This window comes from Canis aureus, chromosome 1, assembly GCF_053574225.1.
Source record: "Canis aureus isolate CA01 chromosome 1, VMU_Caureus_v.1.0, whole genome shotgun sequence".
Lineage (NCBI taxonomy): Eukaryota > Metazoa > Chordata > Mammalia > Carnivora > Canidae > Canis > Canis aureus.
In genome coordinates, this window is record NC_135611.1 from 39,050,754 (window position 1) to 39,071,392 (window position 20,639).

General features: G+C 40.3%; 1 protein-coding gene across 1 annotated transcript in view; it reads left to right on the top strand.

The window, feature by feature from the left end:
- SAMD5 (sterile alpha motif domain containing 5) overlaps window positions 1–20,639 on the top strand; it is a 57,382-nt gene that overhangs the window by 31,102 nt on the left and 5,641 nt on the right. The gene's annotated exons all lie outside the window — the stretch shown is intronic.

The window sequence follows — 20,639 nt, forward strand, 5'->3', positions numbered from 1 at the left end:
CTATGTAAAATGAGAGCATTTGCAGACATGCATGTCAGAGGTGAAAACACTAGAGTTCTCAGTTGTGGGGTTTTTTTGTTTGTTTCCATAGATCTGTTTTTTGAGGCAGAATTTCACAAGGAGTCTCAGACTTGGAAACAGTTAGAAGGAGCTTGCTGAGTGGCTGATGAGGATAAGCAACAGGAACTGCCCCCTGCCGATGACCCCCCCAGCAGGTGTGAGAATCATTGGTCACTGTCTTCTAACCCTGCTCTCCTGTCTCAGTGTTGGTTTTATTTTTGTTTTTAGATTTTATTTATGTATTTATTCATGACAGACAGAGAGAGAGAGGCAGAGAGACATAGGCCGAGGAAGAAGCAGGCTCCCTGCAGGGAGGCCCATACTGGAGTTCTCCATCCCAGAACCCTGGGATCATGCCCTGAGCCAAAGGGAGACACTCAAGCACTGAGCCACCTAGAGGCCCCTCCCTTCTTGTTTTTGAACAGTGTCCTAGGGTCTTAGAATGACAAAAGCAAGATTTGAAGTCACATTCCTTCTGGCTGCAAAATTTTTTTTCTCCATTGAAAGGTATAATTTGCCCTTGCTTGCTTGCATGGCTTTGCTCAAACACATGCATACATTTTAACATCTAGAAACGTTTTTTACAGTTTCAAATGAGAGCTCATGGCAGACAAGACTGCACTGGGGAAAGTTTTAATGGAGCAAATTCTGATTTAAAGACGTTAATTGAATTTATATGAAAGCGAGAAAACTTTAATTTTTAAAAAAGTCACTATCTGAATCTCTGTGTTGGCATTTGTGTGTTTGATTTCTCTGGAGCCAAATTGGGTATAATGACCAGAATACACAATAGTTAGATCTAAATAACTTGAGAAAGGACACTCAGTTCTGAAATTATGCGAGTGTTAAAGAGTTAGGATTATGGACAATTTTTTTTAATACTTTGACATAAAGATATGGTCTCTCTTGATGAACCTTATAATTGATAAGGAAAAACAAATTTGTAAACTATTAAATGCATAAGTTAAAAGAGAGCTTCCAGCAGCAAAGATGGGGGATAAGGACTGTTAAATGAACAAAGAGTTTAGAATAAGGAGAATGGCAGGCATCTGACTGGCTCAGTCGGTAGAGCATGTGACTCCTGTTCATGGGTTGTGAGTTCAAGCCCATGTTGGGTGTGGAAATAACTTGAAAAATAAAAAAAAAAAACTTTAAGGAGAATGAATTCTTTAGGGTGGGGTGATCTGAGCATCTATAACAGGGACAGAACTTAAGTCAGGTGTAGATATGAGTGAGGAGGAGCAGCAGAGGCAGCCCTGTAGAGTGTAAAATAGAAGCACACATGCAGAGTGGGATAGGATGTTCAAAGGAGCGAAATCTTCTCTTTTTAAAGGTAATGGAAAAGATATATTTAAAATTCAGATACTTAAAGGAGATTAAGGCCCTTAAGATCCCAGCATACTGTGAATAGGAAATTATAAGGCATATAATTTGCACAAAGACTCCCTGTGGTGGCCCAACCTTGTTATAAGAAAATTGTTGGCTTTGCAGGGCTGTAACCTCTATTGTGGACATCAGGCAAATTAGTAAGAGTCAATATATAGAAGATTTGATTTTAATAGGATGATTGCACTATGTGCTTGGCCAGGTGATGTAAATAGTAAAAAACGCTATCTACATACGTACATTCACATGATCTCCAGTGTGTATGGAATATATGGAAGAGGCAGTTATTATATCATTAGCTCTTAACCTTGCATGGAAAGTTACGTGCATAGTATTTTAGTATTTTCACCCCTCACGATGGCTTATGGTCCATTCAGTGTTCATTTCTCTCATATGCACACAAATAATGTTGCCATTATTACCCCTTCATGAATTTAATGACATGCCTTTGTCGTGTTTAGTAAGGAGATTAATGCTGATGTTGCAGGGTCTGTCATAATCCCCATTGTCCCACTGGGTGAGAGTTTCATTAGCTGAAGGTAGGTGTGGCAGTGATTCAGGAAGGGATGCACTAATTAATATGTTTTGTGGAGGGTATATTCTATTTTATTTTTCTGTTTTTTTCTTCTTATATGTTATGGTTTGCTTGAGAAATGTAAAATCCTGAATGAATAAGAAACCATCCACATAGTTTTGCTTCAGAACCGACTCCCCAAATTTGCAGTATAAAATTCTCTTACTTACTGCTCCAGATAAAGCAAAGGCTTTCAAAGGTAATTCTGAATAGCTGAAATTCTTTGGCAACAAAATAATTCTGAATACCAGTAGAAAATTTATGGATTTCAATTAGAGTTTGTAGGGTATCATAATTCCAGTTTTATATTCCATGCAGTTCAGTGTTTTGGATTTTTAATGGGGCCAGTGCAGTAATAATAAAAGTGATTCAAAATGCACCCAGTAATTACAGAGATTTGCTGTTGCCTTTGCATTAAAAATGATGATGATTTATGTTCAGTGAAATTGCAGTCTGTGGTTCTATTTAGGGTATTCTTGCTATTAAGCTGCTTATTAGTTATGGTCAGTGATTTAAAGCTTAAGAACTATATTAGAGGGCTGTAAAATTATTTATTCTTTAATAGATAATAGTAAATTTGAAACAGACGTTAGGTTAATTATAATCTTGTACATTAAAGAATATGTATTAGCCCTCTGTCACTTCCTAGGTCTTTTGAAATTCATTTCAAGTAAGTAGAGAAATGGGTGATTGGGTTGGATAGTCTGGTGTGTTTGCATCTGCTTCCTGGTTTATAAATAGTTAACACTTTCCTGAATGTTCAGTAAGATGATTTTTGCTCCTTATTGTGAGTCCTTCTCCCTGCTAAATAAATGCTTGTATTCATTTTAAACATCCTTGTTCCAGGTTGACGCTGCTTAAATTAGGCTGTAAAGATCAGAGAGGTAGGCCTGTCTTCCGATGGGGTGGGGGTGGGAGCCATGGGAGACCAAGACATCTTTAAGGATGAGCTCACTTCCAGTTGGCATTGCAAGGAGTTTGTCATTGTTTCTATTGTTATTCCATTTTCCCTATCATTAATAATTATAGTATATCTGTAAATTTATGTATGTGTATACACATATATATATATACAGTATATATACAAAAGATCAGGATTTATATGCTCCTCATTATAGTTTTATGTAAGACAGAAATCATCCAGTGTAAATATCAGATGTGTCAAAATATGAATTTCTTGCTACAGTAATTAAATATGATATTCAAATTCCTGTGTTAACATTCTTGTGTGATGCTTGAGTGTTGTACCAAATTAAGAAAAAGTCAAAGATAAAGAGACTCTGTCTAAACCAGTTAAATCGAATCAAATGAGAAAATATACGTGTATTATTCAGGATAAGTTAAGAGAATAGTCTTCCCTTTATCTGTGGCTTAGCTTTCTGTGGTTTCAGTTACCCGCGGTTAACCACGGTCTGGAAGCAGATGATCCTCCTTTTAATGGAGCTTCAGGAGGTCAGTAGATACTTAAACCTGTGTCACAGCACCTGCGTCATTCACCTCCTTCACCTCATCACGTGGGCATTTTAGCATCTCACGTCATTGCAAGAAGAAGGGTGATCCTAGTAGAATAAGGTGCTATGAGAGAGGAGGGGAGACCACATTCACCTACAGGATAGAGGAACTGCTGTATAATTAAGCTAGGCAGTAATAAGAAAACATCTCTTCCCCCCCAAATCTCAAAAGCTTAACATAATCAATACTCATTACTGGCTCCTGCAAAGTCCAGTGCATGTTGGTGGAGGCTTTCTTCCATCCAGTGACTCAGAGACCCAAGCTCCCTCCATCTAGTGACCTCTCATCTCAACACATGGCCTCTTCAGGGACAAGAGAACTGGACATTGACTCATGATATTTTTAAGTGTGGCCTGGAGATGATGTCTATTATTTCTACTTTCATCCCATTGGTCAGAATGCCATCAAATGCTCCCCACCTTTTTGTGGGGGAGCCTGAGCACTATAGCCTTCCTTTGTGCCAAGAAAAAGGAAAATAAGAGAGTATTAGGTGAACACAGTGTTTCCTGCTGCTGCATTACATAAATGCTTTTGAACTCTTTGCAAGTAATCATGTGAATTTATAATTGGAAAAATATCATAAAGGCATGACAGAGATGTTATGATAAACAGTGTCATGATCTCCCCTCCCTCCCTGACCTCATGTGCTAAGAAAATCAGTTGGTTGTATCCAAATCCCTGTCACCTGTGGCTCGGTGCATTTTACTTTATCCTAGTTGCTCTACCTCTTGCCTTCCTTGAGAGTAGTTGGTGATGTAACACTGCAAATGAGCAGGTAAATGACCTCATGTTTCCCATTGGTCTGCTCTGCTCTGGATCCTGTCTTTCCATCACTGACCCTCCTCCCCTTTTCACCCGGAGAATTCCCTTCCTTTCGTTAGAATTAACCGCACACATCCTGAAGGCTGGAAGAGTTACGTAGGTGCTTATTGGTTGAACACTTCAGTTGAGAAATCTGGCTACATGTATCATTTTGCTATTGCTTCGTGACAAATTACCACAAACCCAAAAGCTAAAAATAACATTCCTGTATTATCTTAGAGTTCTGTAGCTCAGTGTTCTGGGCAAGCCGGACTGGGTTCTCTATTCAGGATCTTAGAAGGCCAGTCAAGATAGCAGCCACCCTGGGCTCTCATCTGGAAGATCTGGGCAACAATCTGTTTCTAAACTTAATTAATTGACGAGAGATCCCAGTTCCTTGCAGCTGTAGATCGCAGGTCCCCGTCTTTTTTGTTGGCCCTTAAGCGTGGGCCACTCTGCATTGAGAGGTTAACTGCAGTTCTTCTCAGGTAGCCTCTCCATCTTCAAGCCAGTGGTGGTGGGTTGGGGCCTTCATGTGCTCTCAATCTCTCGGACTTCCTGTCTTCTAGCCAGGAAAAACACTCTGCTTTGAAAACATGAGGATTAGATTAGGCCAACCCGAAGCATCTGCCTTTTGTCTTATAATGTAACCTAATCATGGGAGTGACCTCTCACATATTCACAGGGTCTACTCATACTTGGAAGGGAGGGCATTGGGCAAAGGCATGGGTCATCGGAGTCCTTCTTAGAATTCTGTGTCCTGTATGCATTTTGCCCAGGAGAGATTAGAAAGGAAGTTTTTGTTTAGTGGAACCTGTATTTTTCCCAGCTACAGTTTTAAAAAGGTAAGAAATCTTTCTGTAACAAGAATTAAATGCGGGTAAGGGAAGGAAGTGACTGGGGTTTGTGAGGAAAGATGATGAATATTCTTTCAAAGGCTTTGTGATATACAGAAAATACTTAAAAAGCAATTTAATTTAGGTAATGGGCATATAAAAAGCTCACTTGCTTGATTTTTTAAATTAAAAACTATAATCATAAAATTGCATTTAATAAATACATCCAGAAAAAAAAATATAGTAATGGCCAATTAAGTGAGAGATTTGGTGGGGAATGGGAAATGGAGAGAGAGCACAGAAGGTAAAATTCATTCAAGGATCTTAATAGAGTAAAAATAGCCCTTACGGGATGCCGCTGCTAACTACTTCTAAAAACCATGTTGTGATTTTACTTCAAAGATTTCATAATTTTCTTACATATTGCCTGCTCGCAGAGAACATCCTTTATAGCTTGGCACCCCACCTCTTACTACCATGTCAGCTTTACTATATTTACAGACATGTCATAATTTGAAATTATCTTGGTCATTTGCATGTCTAACTGTCCATCCTCTGCATTCCCTTCCCCCTCCCTGAAGTGCACACTCTGTGAGGGGGGGTGTGACACTGGCTGCCTCAGATTTTCTAGGCCAGTGGCTAGACCTGTGCCGGGCCTGTAGTGGGCACTGAGTGAACTTTGACTGAATAAATACAGGAAGGCAGTGGTTTGCCACCCTTTCCTCATTGGCTTGTGATGTGAATCAAGTTAGGTGAAGACCTGGAGGTTCCATTTTTCTTTCCCAAATATGGCTCCATTTATTTCAGTGAAGCCAGCCTAACCCTTTCCCTCTTGGGCTTTTCATCTAACAAAAATCTGAAGCTTCTTAATTGTATGCAGACAACTTGACATCTCTGGTCAGCAGGCTGGTAAATAAGTGTTCTGGACGTAAGATAAGCTTATTCACACTAATACTTATTAATAAAGTACGTTGGACTTTGCCTGACAAGACAAAGCTATTTAAACTTGTTTCATTTGTGTATGCTAGGCTGTTAAATTTGAAAAAAAAAATTTTTCTGTAAAATATATAGTTTTCAGGTAATTTGAATATAAAGTTAGAACTGTAATGTTTCTTATCAGCTTTGCCCTGGAATGGAATATGGAAAATGGAAGCCTGGTCCCAGCTCTATCATTAACCTGCTCAGAAGTCACTTCATTTGTGATTTCCGAGAGCTGACTCACCTCAACATCTATAAATTGAAAAAACGTATGGCATAAGAAGTCAGGGATCCCTGGGTGGCGCAGCGGTTTGGCGCCTGCCTTTGGCCCAGGGCGCGATCCTGGAGACCCGCGATCGAATCCCACATCGGGCTCCTGGTGCATGGAGCCTGCTTCTCCCTCTGCCTGTGTCTCTGCCTTTCTCTCTCTCACTGTGTGCCTATCATGAATAAATAAAAATTTAAAAAAAAAAAAAAAGAAGTCAAAGATTTCCAACGCTTCCCCCTAAGGAATCACCCATCCTCTTTTTTTTCTTCTCTCTCTCTCTCATTGGCAAAAGATCTACTTGCTTTAACTGGGACCTAATATTTCTAAATACTGGCTGGTCTTATGCTCAAAGAAAAGATGGTACGGTAAAAGCATTTGCACAGGGGTCCCTGAAGTGATTTGTTCCTCCTACCCCTGGCTTTTCGCCCATGAAAATGAAAGCATAGAATGAGAGATTGCATTACTCTGCTCTGAATCAGCCTTCCTGCATTGCCCCACAGGAGTATCACATACTGCATCCCTCTGAACTGAGCATAGGCCTGGGGCATGTTTTGGTCAAAGAAAGGTCTCTTCCAGGCAAAAACTTTACAGACCTGTGCATGGTTCACAAATTTAACCTTTCCTCTCAAGTCACAGTGACTGGCCGTGTTCCTGATGGAGACGGTGTGGTCAGCTTTGGTCCTGCAAGCTAAGAAAATAGCACGGAACCGTAGCAGCCCCACACTGGGTTTGTGGTGTGACTGACAAATAAACCTTTGCTGCTGTGGGGCTATTTGTTACTATGGCGTAACTGGCCCAACCTGACTGATACACTTGCCTGGTGCTGGTGTATGCCACTTCACATTATCTTGGCCTCAGTTTCATATTGCAGCCAGTGCTAAGCCAGCAGTTCTCCTCAGTCTTCCACTAGCAACACGTGGGTGCAGCCTGACAGCTCATTGGCTGAAGCCTGTGATTCTTGCTTTATGTTTAGGGCTTCCTCTGTTTTGTCATGCACTCCTGTGGGAGCTGACTGAGGACTCACATGTGCAAACAGGAATTGCAGAGAAATTAACACCCACGAGGCAAACCTCCACAAATGGGCAATAAACTCTGAGGGATAAACATTTTCCTCTTCCTTCTCTTACATGCAGGGTTCTGAGACGCATTTCTATTGCAGGATTGAACCTAAGTGGCCGGCTGCAGGATGAATCCTCCTGTTGGCTTTCCTTTCCCGAGTTCCCTTTCCCAGGCCCTTACTTCTGCTCTCCGGAATCACATTCCCAAATAAACTACATGCACGCAAGCCTTTGTCTCAGGCTCTGTTTGATGGGGGAACAGGACTCCTCACCGGTTAGACCTTCATTTAATCGACCCCATCAGAACACTGTCCGCCACCAGAGTGAATTATTTAAGTAATTCAGCAGTGGAAAGGATTATACTGTGCATTTATAGAAACTTGCAAGGCATAAACACTTTGTTACACAGCCTGGAAGTTATTGTTAGATTTGCTGATCCCAAAAGAAGACCCTTCCCTTCCCCCCAGATGAACGTCTTGTTATTAGTTCTCAGTCCACCCTGATGCCATCACATACAGGTTTTGGTTGGAAGGAATCTGTGGGGCTTTTTTGGGATTCGATGATTTGTGGAATAGCATATTGGGAGGCAAATGTTTAAGTGATAAAGCAGAGTTAAAGCTTGGGTGTCTCTGTGTTCTGTGGCACCCTGTTGCCCTTTATCCTGGGTTCGGTCCGCCGACTATGTGTGTGGGACGTTTTTCTGGTATCATGGAAAATATCACCTTGTTTAGGAATCAAATTGGCCAGGTTCCCCATAGCCTGTTAGCTCTGTCTCTTTACCTCCTCGTCAGTCTGTTCTTTAGAAATCTTAAAATCCAAAGCATGATAGAACCAGAGGCTATCTTAAAATCATCTAGCCAAATGCCCTATTTCATAGGTCAGAAAATAAGTCCATAGAGGTTAAGGAAAATGATCCATTTGGGGGGTGGGGGGGAGAAGTAGAGGGGGATGTAATCTTGCCTGTTAAGAAGACACCATTCTTTTTTTGACATAATTAAATTCTTGATTGTGATGCTCTTAAATGAACCATGAAAATCTAAGCACTTACAATGCAAGTGTGATTTTTAACTAAGGCTTTTCCCCCCAATCTGAATGTTAAGGTGGCAGATGCATAACTAATCTTAGCTGAATCTATATTAAGAAATCAGCAAGGTGTCTTTATTTAACTTTCATGATCTGTGAATATAATGTAGTGTTAAATAGCATGATTTTGCACATTATGTCCTAAAATAAAAACAACTCCTCCTTTAAAAGGAGAGTAAAATGCAGCAATGTGAAAGGTTATTTTCCAGTTGGCCTCAAAGAAAATGAGAAGCACACAAGAAAAGAAGTTGCCCCTAACCATGATCTCAGCAGATGTATATGACTGTTTCAAATACTGCTTTAACTGGGGGACAAAATTCAGCTTTCGGGCTTGCATTCCAGGTCATGCAGGGGGAAACTCTCGTCAGCAAAAGGAGAAGGGGGAGTTCTAAAATCCCTCGTTATCCTGCTTTTGAATTTTCTGAGCAACATCCAGTCCATCGAGCCTCTGTGTTTTTGCTTGGGGATGTTTCCATGGAACTGTATTAGTTCCAGGAAATTTGGGTCCTTTCTATTATCTCTGGAAACAGGCACAGTTCCTGCAGAAACTACATGGGATTATCTGTTTCTCCGTCTCACGTCTTTGCTGCAGTGGGTTGGATTCCTGAAAGAGTAAACAATGAAACATTGTGAGGCCCAATTGTGGAAGATTGTGCACAGAGTAAGGCAAGCCCTTCTGATTTAAGACATAAAAAAAAAAAAAAAAAAAAAAAGTTGCCCTTTTGCTTCTTGAAACACTGCTGGAGAGTCTTGCCTGGTGTAGGCTAACCAAGGCGAGAACGTAGAGACCACCCATGTGACATCAAGGTTGGGTTTCTGGGGTTTGACTATCATTTGGCTAACCAATTTTCATTTTAATATGTTTGGATGTTTTCAAGAATGTGATTTTACTTTCTGATGATTCAAAGTGGCTCCTGATCCAAGGAACGCAGACCCTTGAGGAATTAATACAAGAGTCTTGGGACCTCTTTGGGTACTACGCATTCTCAGTGGATCTCTATGTAAACAATACATTTTGTTTAAATGTATTTGAAAGCATTCTTAAGTTTTTGGTCACTTTTAAATAAGCAATATTTTTTCTCAATCAAAGAGCATTGGGAAAATAAGAAAAATATTCCAGTAAAATTATTCTTTTTTATTCACATGCCCTGTGTGTGTATGTGTGTGTGTATATGGAGGGATGTTACTATGTTTTTAAAATAATTAAAGAGGTCTTTATGCTTGAACAAGCTAAGAACTACTACTGAGGTAGTTATGTTCTATAGGGCATGCTTCACAAAGCTAAATGAAATATTTAAAAGTTAATGGCTAGACAGTGCTTAAAGCATACACATTATTCATGATTTATTCTAATAACATTTGTGGATGACTAACTTAATGCCACCGCACATCCTTCTTTTTTTTTTTTTTTTCTGAAGATGTGCCTAAGTATCTGTGCCTCTTTAGGGGTGGGTTTATATCACTCAGTGATGGAACGACGAAACAGAATTTCCTGCCCTTATAAAAGGGGTAGATGTTAGAAAAACACCCAGATGCTGATATGGGCTTACCTTTGCCAGATACTGTTCTAAAATAGTCGTAAAATATCAGCTTGTTTAATGCTCATAACAGCAGTCTGAGATGCAGGTATTACTGTTGTTCCCATTTTATAGATGGGAGACTGAAGCACAGACTGATTAGGTTATGTGCCCAAGGCTTCCCATCCAGGAAGCCGTAAACCTGTGGTTTCATTTCAGATTCTGAGCCTGGATCTCTGCTCCTACACTAGTTCTCACCCTCCCTTCCCCTTCCGCAACCCCTCTCCCACCCTCACCCCCAGAGGATTTCACTTCTTTCCCAGAAGAAGGAGATGGATGGCTATTGAGGAATACCTGGAGGGTTGGCTGGTTTGGTTTGAGGTAGTATACCCTCATGTGTTTCCCATCCTTCATCCCTATCCTTCAGCATCACACATACACACACATGCACACACATAAACACACACGGCCCTCTGGGCTTACTCTGGACAAAGTGACATTAGGCTACCTTGTACTGTAACTGTGAGGTCATTTGATCTGGGCTTTTTCCCCAAACCTGGAACCATCACTTCATAGTAGCAAGTATGTTGTGGTAAAGACTTTCAGTGTATGATGGAACTCAGTCCTGTTAAATATTTTGCTGCTTTGGGTAACCCATTTATATGTGTCTTCCAAGTTAATTTGGACAAGACCAGCAGCTTGAGCATTATTCAGATGACTTTATAAATACTGTTCCTTTAAAGCAATTGGCTGATGGTCATGGAGACTCTGAATGATGGCATCAGAGCATGTGGCCTTTGTGGGACATTTGAGAATGTCCCTCTTTTCCCTTGCCAAACCCATAGAAGAAGTAGAGCAATAGCAAACAGCACAGATGCCCTGGATAGTCCTTCATTCTGGCTGCCACTAAACATACAAATAAGCTTTTCGAGGAATTGCTAAAGAGGATTATGACAGTTGCCTTGCTTCCCTGCTCATTCCAATTTGGCAGGTGAGGTCAAGGCCCAGTGGAGGCCATGCTTCAGTGTTCGGGAAGCTGGGTGGGATGCCAGGAGACCACAATTATTTTGATGCGGCGGGCTGGCTGTGTTCAGAATTGCCCAAGTCACTTCAAAAGCTCTTGTGAAAGTTGGCAGGCACAGTCCCTTAGAGACACCCCCACCCCCTCCGACCAGCTATCTTTGCAATCTCTCTCACCAGACTGGAGAGGAAAGTCAACTTGCTTTCATGGCAGGAAGGCTCCAGACTTTCCAGTTTCATGGGGCTAAGGCAAATGGGGAGCCAGAAGGGTAAATACAGAACAATTACTAGGAAGGAGCTTTTATTTCAAAGGGCAGAATTATATTCTGGACTGATAAAGTTGGTCACAGTTTTGCTGGTGTTGATTTTGTGATCTCTACCTTGCCTCTTGCATCTGGAAGTGTGATTGAGCACTGGTTCTCAAAGTGTGAGTCTACAAGGTAATAATTATTTCCTAGCAACACTGTGACAATCTTTGCCATTTATTAGGGTTTATTGTATTCCTTACCTATACATGCCCCCTCCACAAAGCCATTTTCCTTAAAATGTCTTTGATGAAGCAATATAAATTAGTAAATTTATTAAATCACAATCTCTGTGTACATTTTAAAAAATATTCTCTGTAAGCAAAGGAGAACCTTTTGATGGCAGGGTGCCCCCAAATGGTACCACTTTGGCAAACTGATTACTTTGAATTAAAGTTCCATAAGAAATGGTTTATGCAAAAAGGATGCTCTGACTTCCTTTGTCTCTCTGAAAGCAGAAAATAAATCTCCATGTGAATGGTCCCCTCTCTGTGCCAGGAGGAAAGGAGCCGTTCTTATCACCAGAGATAGGGAGTTCAGGGCCAAGAGGCTCTATAAACAAACCTTGTTACTTCTTTACTAAGTTTCTACCCTAAGCCTAAACCTCTCTTAGCTTTGTCCATTCTTTACATTTACTGTTTCTTTGTCTAAAAGGTATAAAAGCTACCTGCTTTTGTTGCATCTTTGGCCCTCGTATCTTTGGGGCCTTCATACACACAAAATTAAATTAAATTTGTTTTTCTCTTGTTAGTCTCTCATTACAGGAGGTTTCTCAGCCAAGAACGTAGAGAGTAGGAGATTTCTTTTCTCCCCCCTGCAGACCCATAAAGACTTCCTTTGCAAATGGAAGTATCCATGAACCTTGTCTCTGCAAACCACACCTGCTGTTGTTGGGAGTTGCTAGCTCAACTGGCTGCTTTCTTCATGGAACATCATTTTCAGTTGAAAGAGTAACCGAGAAACAAACCATGGTATTTAGACTTGGATATTTAGGAGATAGCTCATTGATATTGAACAAGGCATATTTGTCGTTGATGATAAAATTTGAATATTCAAGTAAAAATTCCGTTTTCTAAAACCTGTATTGGTCACAGTGAGATTGACAATTTCCCAGGACTTGAAGGCTTTTTTGATGATATGGGTGGTGACATGAACAAATTTCCTTTTTTGGTATTGAATAATGATATATGTTAATATTTGGAAGATCTGCATAGCCCAGGAACTGTTCTGCCATTTTCCAAATGATGAAATGCATGATGTGGGAAAATCATATATGGGAAGAGATCCATTCACAGAAAATACACCAGTGATTTTAATATAGTAGACATTATGAAAAGGTCATTGATGTGGTTTCAGATTTCACACTGGGACTGTTAAGATACTGGTTGACAGCTGCCTATTGTCAAGTTTTGGCATCTCATCATGAATAATACCTACAATTATCTATCTAAAACTATGAAAATAATCTTCCTTTTTCAATGACACATCTATGTGAGGCTAGATTTTACTTAGCCACCTCACCTAAAAAAAGTATTGCCACAGATCAGATGTGGAAGATGTGAGACCCCAGCACTCCATTAAACTAGCCATTAAAGAAATATCCAAAAATGTAAAATAATGCCATTCTTCTTATTAATTTGGGGGTAGAGGAATGCATTTTTCCTAAAAATCTTATTTAGGTTAACATGTAATGCATTTACTGTTTTTATTAAATATTTTAAACATTCCTTAGTTGTGATTTCAAGTACAATAAATATCAGTAGTTATAACCCACATAAACAAAAGCTCTTTGGAACACTCAATGGCTTTTAAAAATGCAAATAGATTCTGGAAGCAAATGTTTGAGAACTGCTAATGTAGAATATTGCAGTATTTTCCAGCTGTAGAGTTCTGAGCTGCCGGAGGAGTCAAAAAGTTTCCTAGGTTGGGAATAACTATTGTTTTACTATATGTCTTTAAATGTATCAATGAAAATTATTTAAATATTTTCCTCTTTAAAGTGAAAACCTTGTAGGGATCAAATATGCTTACCTTGCACATTAAATTCTCATTCGTCAATCACTTATCAAAACAAAAATATGGTCAATTTGAACTTGAAATAAAAATATTCACAAATATAGTATGTGATTTATAGAGAAATACTTGCAAATAGCCACTGGAACTTCTCTTATCTTGTGACTTAAAGCAAATCATAACTATTCAAATAAATAATAAATAAACCTTGGACATTAAACAGAAGAAAAGCAATCATTTCAAATTCTGATTATTTTGTATTTTTGATGCTGTAACAAATGGTTAAGCCTCAGTCTGCTTTTTAATATACACAGAGTCCATGTCTAAACACGGTGTATAGTTTTTAATGTATTTTTATATCAGTTTTTTCTTACATAATTAAATACTTTACATAATTTATTTAATTTGAAGAAGCAAAATTTTCCTTATATTATTATAAATGACATTAAATATAATATCTAAGTAAGCATTATGCACAATATTTAATATTCTGAATAAAAACACCTTTTGCCTAAGGTCACATTCGCATGTAATGCCAAAAACAATGAAGTGATTAAAAATATTCCTAAGAGCATTTGAGAAGTTCTATATTTCTGTGAAAGGTATTAGTTTCTGAGAGCTGCTGTGACAAAGTGCCACAAACTGAATGGCTTAAAACAACAGAAATTTATTCTCATTTTTCTGGAGTCCAGAAGTCTGATGTCGAGGTCTTGGTGGGGCCATGCTCCCTGCAAAGCCTCTAGGAGAGAATCCTCTGCTCCTTCCATTTTCAGAGGGGTCTGAGCATGACTTGGTTAAGGCTGCATGTCTCTGTTCTCTGCCTCTGTCTTCACATGGACTTCCCCTCTCTGTAGGTCTCTCTGTGTACTGTCCTCATGAGGACACAGTGATTGGATTCAGGGCCCACCCTAATCCAGGATGATTTTATCTCAAGAACCTCAACCTTCGGCAGAGGCCTCATTTCTAAGTTCACCTTCTAAGGGATGTGAACTTTGGGGAACGCTGCTCATTTATTATACATTCTCAATCGAAACTGATGGGGAGTTCAGACACGCTTTTGTAAGGGGAGGCTGTGCTGTTGGACAGACCCTGTCTGCCACTGATTAGCCCTTTGACTCTGCCAGGTTATCTACACGTTAAAGCCTCAGATTCCTCATTTATGAAACTGGATGCATGTTAGCCATTACATTGGCTTATGGTGAGAAGTAAGGGAGATCATGCATAAAGACACGATGTTCTCAGCACAGTGCCTGGCACAGGAGAAGGTCACTGAATAAATAGTAGTTGCTCCCAGTTGCCAGGACAAGGAGGTAATAATAATCATAGTATTGGGGCACCTGGGTGGCTCTGTGGTTGAGTGTCTGCCTTTGGCTCAGGGCGTGAACCCGGGGTCCTGGGATCGTGTCCCACATTGGGCGCGCCCCGCAGGGAACCTGCTTCTGCCTCTGCATATGTCTCGGCCTCTCTCTCTGTGTCGCCCATAAATAAATAAATAAAATCTTTAAAATAATACTCATAGTATTTACTATAAACATAGTGTTAGGGGCAATTATATCGGTGATAATTGTAATAAGGGTTAGTGGATTAGTGCTAATGGTGTCCTCAGACCATTAGTAGATAATAATAGATGGCTTTACTATGACATGGTAGATGAGAGAGAGAGAGAGATGAGAATCCTTCAGTGAGTAAGTAGCACATGAGTTTCGTTAGAGACAGACTTTTCTGTAGACTGCACGTGTTCTCTAAAAGTCCTAGGTTGAAACCTGATCCCCAGTATGATGGTATTTGGAGGTGGGGCCTTTGGGAGATGATTGATGAGGGTAAAGCACTAGGATGGGACGGGTGCCTTTATAAAAGGTACCCCAGCAAGCTCCCTCACCCCATCTGCCATGTGAGGGCACGGTGAGAAGATGGTGGCTGTGAACCAAGAAGAGGGCCTTCAACAGACACTCTCTGGCCGCCTTGATCTTGCACTTCCCAGCTTCCAGAAGTGTGAGAAATAAATATCTTTCATTTATGAACCAACCAGTCGCTGGTGTTCTGCTATACCAGCCCGCTGGAACTGAGACCCTCACCAACAGGACTTTCATCAAAAGACCCACCGTGTATGTTTTGAAGAGCTGTGCCGGAGGCCAGAACACTGATATTCAGCACTTTCTAACATTTTCATCATTTCTGTTCTGGATTTGTAGAACTCATTTCTAGGCCTGTGTCTTGATCACGATTTTGGGTGGTAGTTGGAGGCTTTGAAGCATAAACAAAACCTCTAAGGGCCCATTTTGCTATAATTCCATAGAGTCTGTCCTTGGGCACCTGTAAGGCTGATCTCATGTCCAGGTTCCCTCGATGGCTGTTGCAGACTTCTCCCCTCAGCTGAAAACCCTACCCTTGCCCCTCTTACCCCCAGCTCCTCAGAGCCTCCACTTGGCCCTTCCCAAGAGCTAGTAAGCTGTGTGCACGCTTGCTCCCTCCCTTTGTGTCCTTCCCTTCAGAATGTACTGGCATCTTTGCCCATCTGTTTTTCCCCCTATTTCTGATGAGGAATGACCCCTCTTCCCTTTAAGACTAATCCCTCCCCTGGGGGATCTACTCTTATCCCACATAATAATTCTGATCCATAATTATCCTTTTGTCTTCTGGCATTTGGTCTCTCTCCATGGAATCCTTCCACGCAGTCTGTAAATATGCTCAAGCTCCCTCTTTGTTCTTAAAAACACTGTCCCCTCCGGCTACCATGTTTCCTTCAGAGTGCAGTGACCTACCCCCAGCTTCATGTTGTGACAGCTGTTAATTATTATAAAATTATTGCAAGAACAATACAGAATTCCCAGGAGTTAAATCTTGATAATTTCTTCCTGGTAGAGATAAGATGTGGCTCTCACTCTAGGCGGTGAGGGCGTCCAGGGCCTCTGAACCTGCTCTCCTGGAACTTGCTACCACTCGGTGGGCAGCGGACCACAGCCCCCTGAGGGCTGGGCTCAGTGTGTGGGAATTTAGCATATTCAGAATATTCAGTGATGAACATAACCAAGTGCTTTTAAGAAAGCTGGAGTTTTCATAGCTCTTCTGTTGGAGAAATTATAAAATCGGTGAATGCCCTGAGGATAGTATAAACAAAGAGGCTTTTGTCTTTTAACCTCTGAGTTTGTTCTTGAGAGTTTGCTGAATAATAAGCGGGTAAAAACATTTCCAGCATCTCTGGTGTCCTTTCCATTTGCTGAAAACCTGCACAAAAGCCCCAAGTGAAGTTGAGAACCCATGTGGGTCCAGAGGAGGTAGTGAGAAGCAGTGCGGTTTCTTCTATCCCGCTTAATTTTTTCCGGAGACTGGGTGGGTAGTCAGTCAGTACCTTGCAAAGACACACCACAGATGAAGACAGAAAGGATAACTGTACAGAAGTTTATGTAGCATTTGGGTGTTTGTGTTTAAAGGCAGAAAAAGGAAATATACGTAGATCATTCTGGAGTAGATCAAACATTTTTTAGTCTTGGACTGAATCCCTGGGAAATCTGCCCTGTAAGACTCCTCTAGCAGAAAAAGGGCATGGATGCTGACTTGCTAGACTAATATATTCCAATAGGAACTTAGTTTACTGAGAAATTATACATAAAAATTATACTGTGGATGATTCAATCAATTGGCAGTAGTAGCATGTGTGACATTTTATATATATATACACACACACACACACACACACACGCGTGTATATGTGTATATGTGTATATATATGTTCCTGCTGGAGATAAAAAGAAATATGAAATGTGATTTTCTGCCCTTGGAGGAGTTTACAGTTAAAATGAGGCTGTATTTAAGCCCCTCTCTCTAAGCAAATTCTAACCATCCTTGGTTCCCAAATGAGAAGCAATGTGATGTAGCTGAATGTTGGTAAACTTAGCTTGAGAAAATCATGATGTAAAAAAACAAAACAAAACACCTTTATCTTGTCACCCGACCACCCAAAGATTCAGCTTTGCACCCCTTGTGTCATCCAGAAGGAGAGAAGGTAGTATCTGTACTGAATCTTAATTTTTTCCTGAGAGTTGTCCCCACCCTCACCACCTCGTTGTCAGGAATTACATCAGTTATTTATATACACTTTGTGTGTTTATCCAGCAACCAATATAGAGATTTTCGGTCTGTTGGTTCTAAGTCTGTAATAGAGCTATATCCTTTAGAATAATAACATAATAGAGAAATGATTTTTAAATGGAGTAGCCTCCATATAACTCTGATTATCTTTAATTAGGGGGGAAAATCACCAGCTAAAAAGAGAAACAGACTTCAAATCAGTTAAAACTCAGAATAATCAACTGAGAAAAAAATGTAATCTCATAAATCTTTTTAACCACAGGACAATAGTATCTTTATTCATTAAATAACTTTTGCTGCCTCTCTCTGTTTCTCAGATTGGAACTCTAACATAGATTAGAATTGCCAAGTATCTGTGAAATGAAAGACTCCCCCTCCCCCATCTCTCCCATTCCCCATAATAGCCTAGAACAAGTAAAACCGGGAAATTCACAGTTCAGTTCAAGAATTAGGTTTGTTGTGTGGGCCTAATGTAAGAACTCTGATTGAGAGTGGTCTTGATCAAAGGCAGGTTGGGGAAGAATTAGCCCAACTAGGGTAGAAACTTTTTTTTTTAGCAGTGTTTCCCTAGAAATAGGGAGATGTAATTTGGCACATTACAAACAAACCACTGACATTCATTTTTTCACAGATCATCCTTAAAAATAGCAAAACTCCAAAGAGCACTAATAGAACCAAAACTATAACCTGCTGTTTCTTATACCTGAGGTTGGCTTTCATGATCTTTGAGAAAGGACCAGAGTTGAGACAATTCTATGTATGATTTTTTTGTCAACCTAGTACCGTATCCAAAGAAGCCTATAAATACATATAAACAGATTATTATTTTTCTTGGTGGAGGGAAGAAAGAGCTTCTTTCTTGGTAGGCATATGCCATGTAACTTAGGGGGAAAAGGAAATATGAAAAATGTGCAGGGGGGAGAGCAACTCTGTGAAATGAGGCCAGACTGGCATTGCCTGTCTGCCCATAAGACTGACTTACTGCGGTTTTCTCCTTACAACTGGCCAGAATTTTAAAAATCTGTTCATTTCTACTCCACATGAAGAGTGGGATCTATCAGGAGCAGAAGCAAGGATGTCACTTTGCATGTCAGCTGCCAGAGCATGAAGCCATGTTTGTAACAGGGAAATTAGTGATGTTTCCTTGCGATCATGAAGCAACATGTGCTCGGCTAATTACTGCTCTCTGTGACTCTCTCACATCTTGAAACTCTCCATGACCCAACTGCAGAAATCCTGCTTGTCTGCCTCCTACCTTCTCCCCCAAAGAACGAAAAATAGCAAAATGCAAGGCTGGGCTTGTTTAATGAATATGATTTGTTTTTGTTGAACCAAAGGCACAGGAGGTTTCGGAGGCTGTCAGCTTGATGTGAGATTTGTGAATGATTCCATAGTCCACATCTTTAGAGGAGTTTAATATGGAGGGTGTCTGTGTTTGCTGGTGATAACCTGTCCAAAGGCATTTTCTTTACTTTCAGAGCTTCCTAGAATAAAAATGACCTTTCAAGGTAGGTGAGACCATCATTCTGACTTGAGCCAGAGCTGTATCTGGCATGGGCAGACTTCCGAGAATCTTCCTTCCCTTTGTGACTCTTCCTTGATCCTAGCTGTGGTCCTCCTGCCATCTCAGAAACTCCTAATGCTGTAACCTGAGGCTCTTTATGCTTTTTCTGTTTGAAATGCGTTCTCTCGCGGTGTATAGTCATTACGGTTCTTGGTGGAATGCCTTTTCATTCATTCACCTATTACAGCATTAAAAACCAGACTGTCCTGGGGTGCCTGGGTAGCTCAGTTGGTTAAAGCATCTGACTCTTGATTATGGCTCAGGTCATGATCTCAGGTTCATGGGATCGAGCCCTGCATCAGGCTTTGTGCTCAGTGTGGAGTCTGCTTGGGATTCTCTTCCTCCCTCTCCCTTTGCCTCTCCCCCTGCTCATATGCCCTCTCTGTCTCTCTCAAATAAGTAATAAATCTTAAAAAAACAAATAGTCTTGCCTACTTTATACTAGGGTGGCTTCCCTCTACAGAATCTCCCCTCATTCCCCCCGAAAAAAACTTAGTTTGTCAAGACAGAATGAACGTTGCTCTTTCATAGTTCATGACAGGAGATGATTTTAATAGAGGCATTGGCTTAGATATGAATTTATTTGAGTGACTATTTGAATATATTAATTAGTAGTATGGTATTAGTAATATAGAAAAAAAATAAAAGGGCCCAGAAAGAGCTTGATTCCCTGGAGAAAGAAACTTCCTGAGGATAGATGGTAACACTTTCTTTCCATTTAGATGCAGTTCTTGGATGATATTACCCAAACTAATTAATAATGACATATTAGTTAACATATTGCCATCAGCAGGTGGCTATTTGAGCAGGGGTGAAATGGCATGTGCTAAAACAAATTGTTGTACCCTAGAGAAATGTGCAGAATTATTTTTAAAAGAGTCATTTAATGATGTCTGCAACATGACTTTTTTTTTTTTTTTTTTGCTTATCACAGCTTTAAGAGAGGAAATTGGGGGTAAGGCTATAGAGATGGAAACTAGAAAAACAAAACAAAAGACACCAAAATTGATTCAACCTTTACCAAAAGCTTTCCGAGTTGAAAAACAAAATGAAACCAGTACACAGTTGAATCCAAGTGGCACAGTTTGCCTGTCAGATAGAAATCACACAGAAGACTCAGGTGTCCTCCTTCTTCCTTTGCGCTCTTTCTTCCTCCCCTCTGTCTAGTCTCGATCTGTCATGGGATTTGGGGCATACGGCAACATATGGGCAGGAAACTGTAATCTGTGGCTGGCTTTCCGTTTCTGAGGAATCACTGTGACAATGAAAGGGTTAAAACTGTCAACACCTATCAGAGCTCGGTGATAATTAGTGTAATAGCAATCCCAGAACATCGGCACAGGTGACCACACCACAACAGATGAATTCTACAAGGGTGCCGCTTCAGAAGAAATCCTTCTTCCTCTCTTCCAGCTCCTACACAACTATGCTTTTTATGTGCTTATGTGAAAAAGCTACTGTTTATGCATACAAATGATTCAGATTAAAGATGATTTGGAGTCTTTTTTATTTCAGAAAGTGCTTTTGGAATTAGCACTGCAGATACAAGTTGAATAGATCTGTACCCTCTGAACA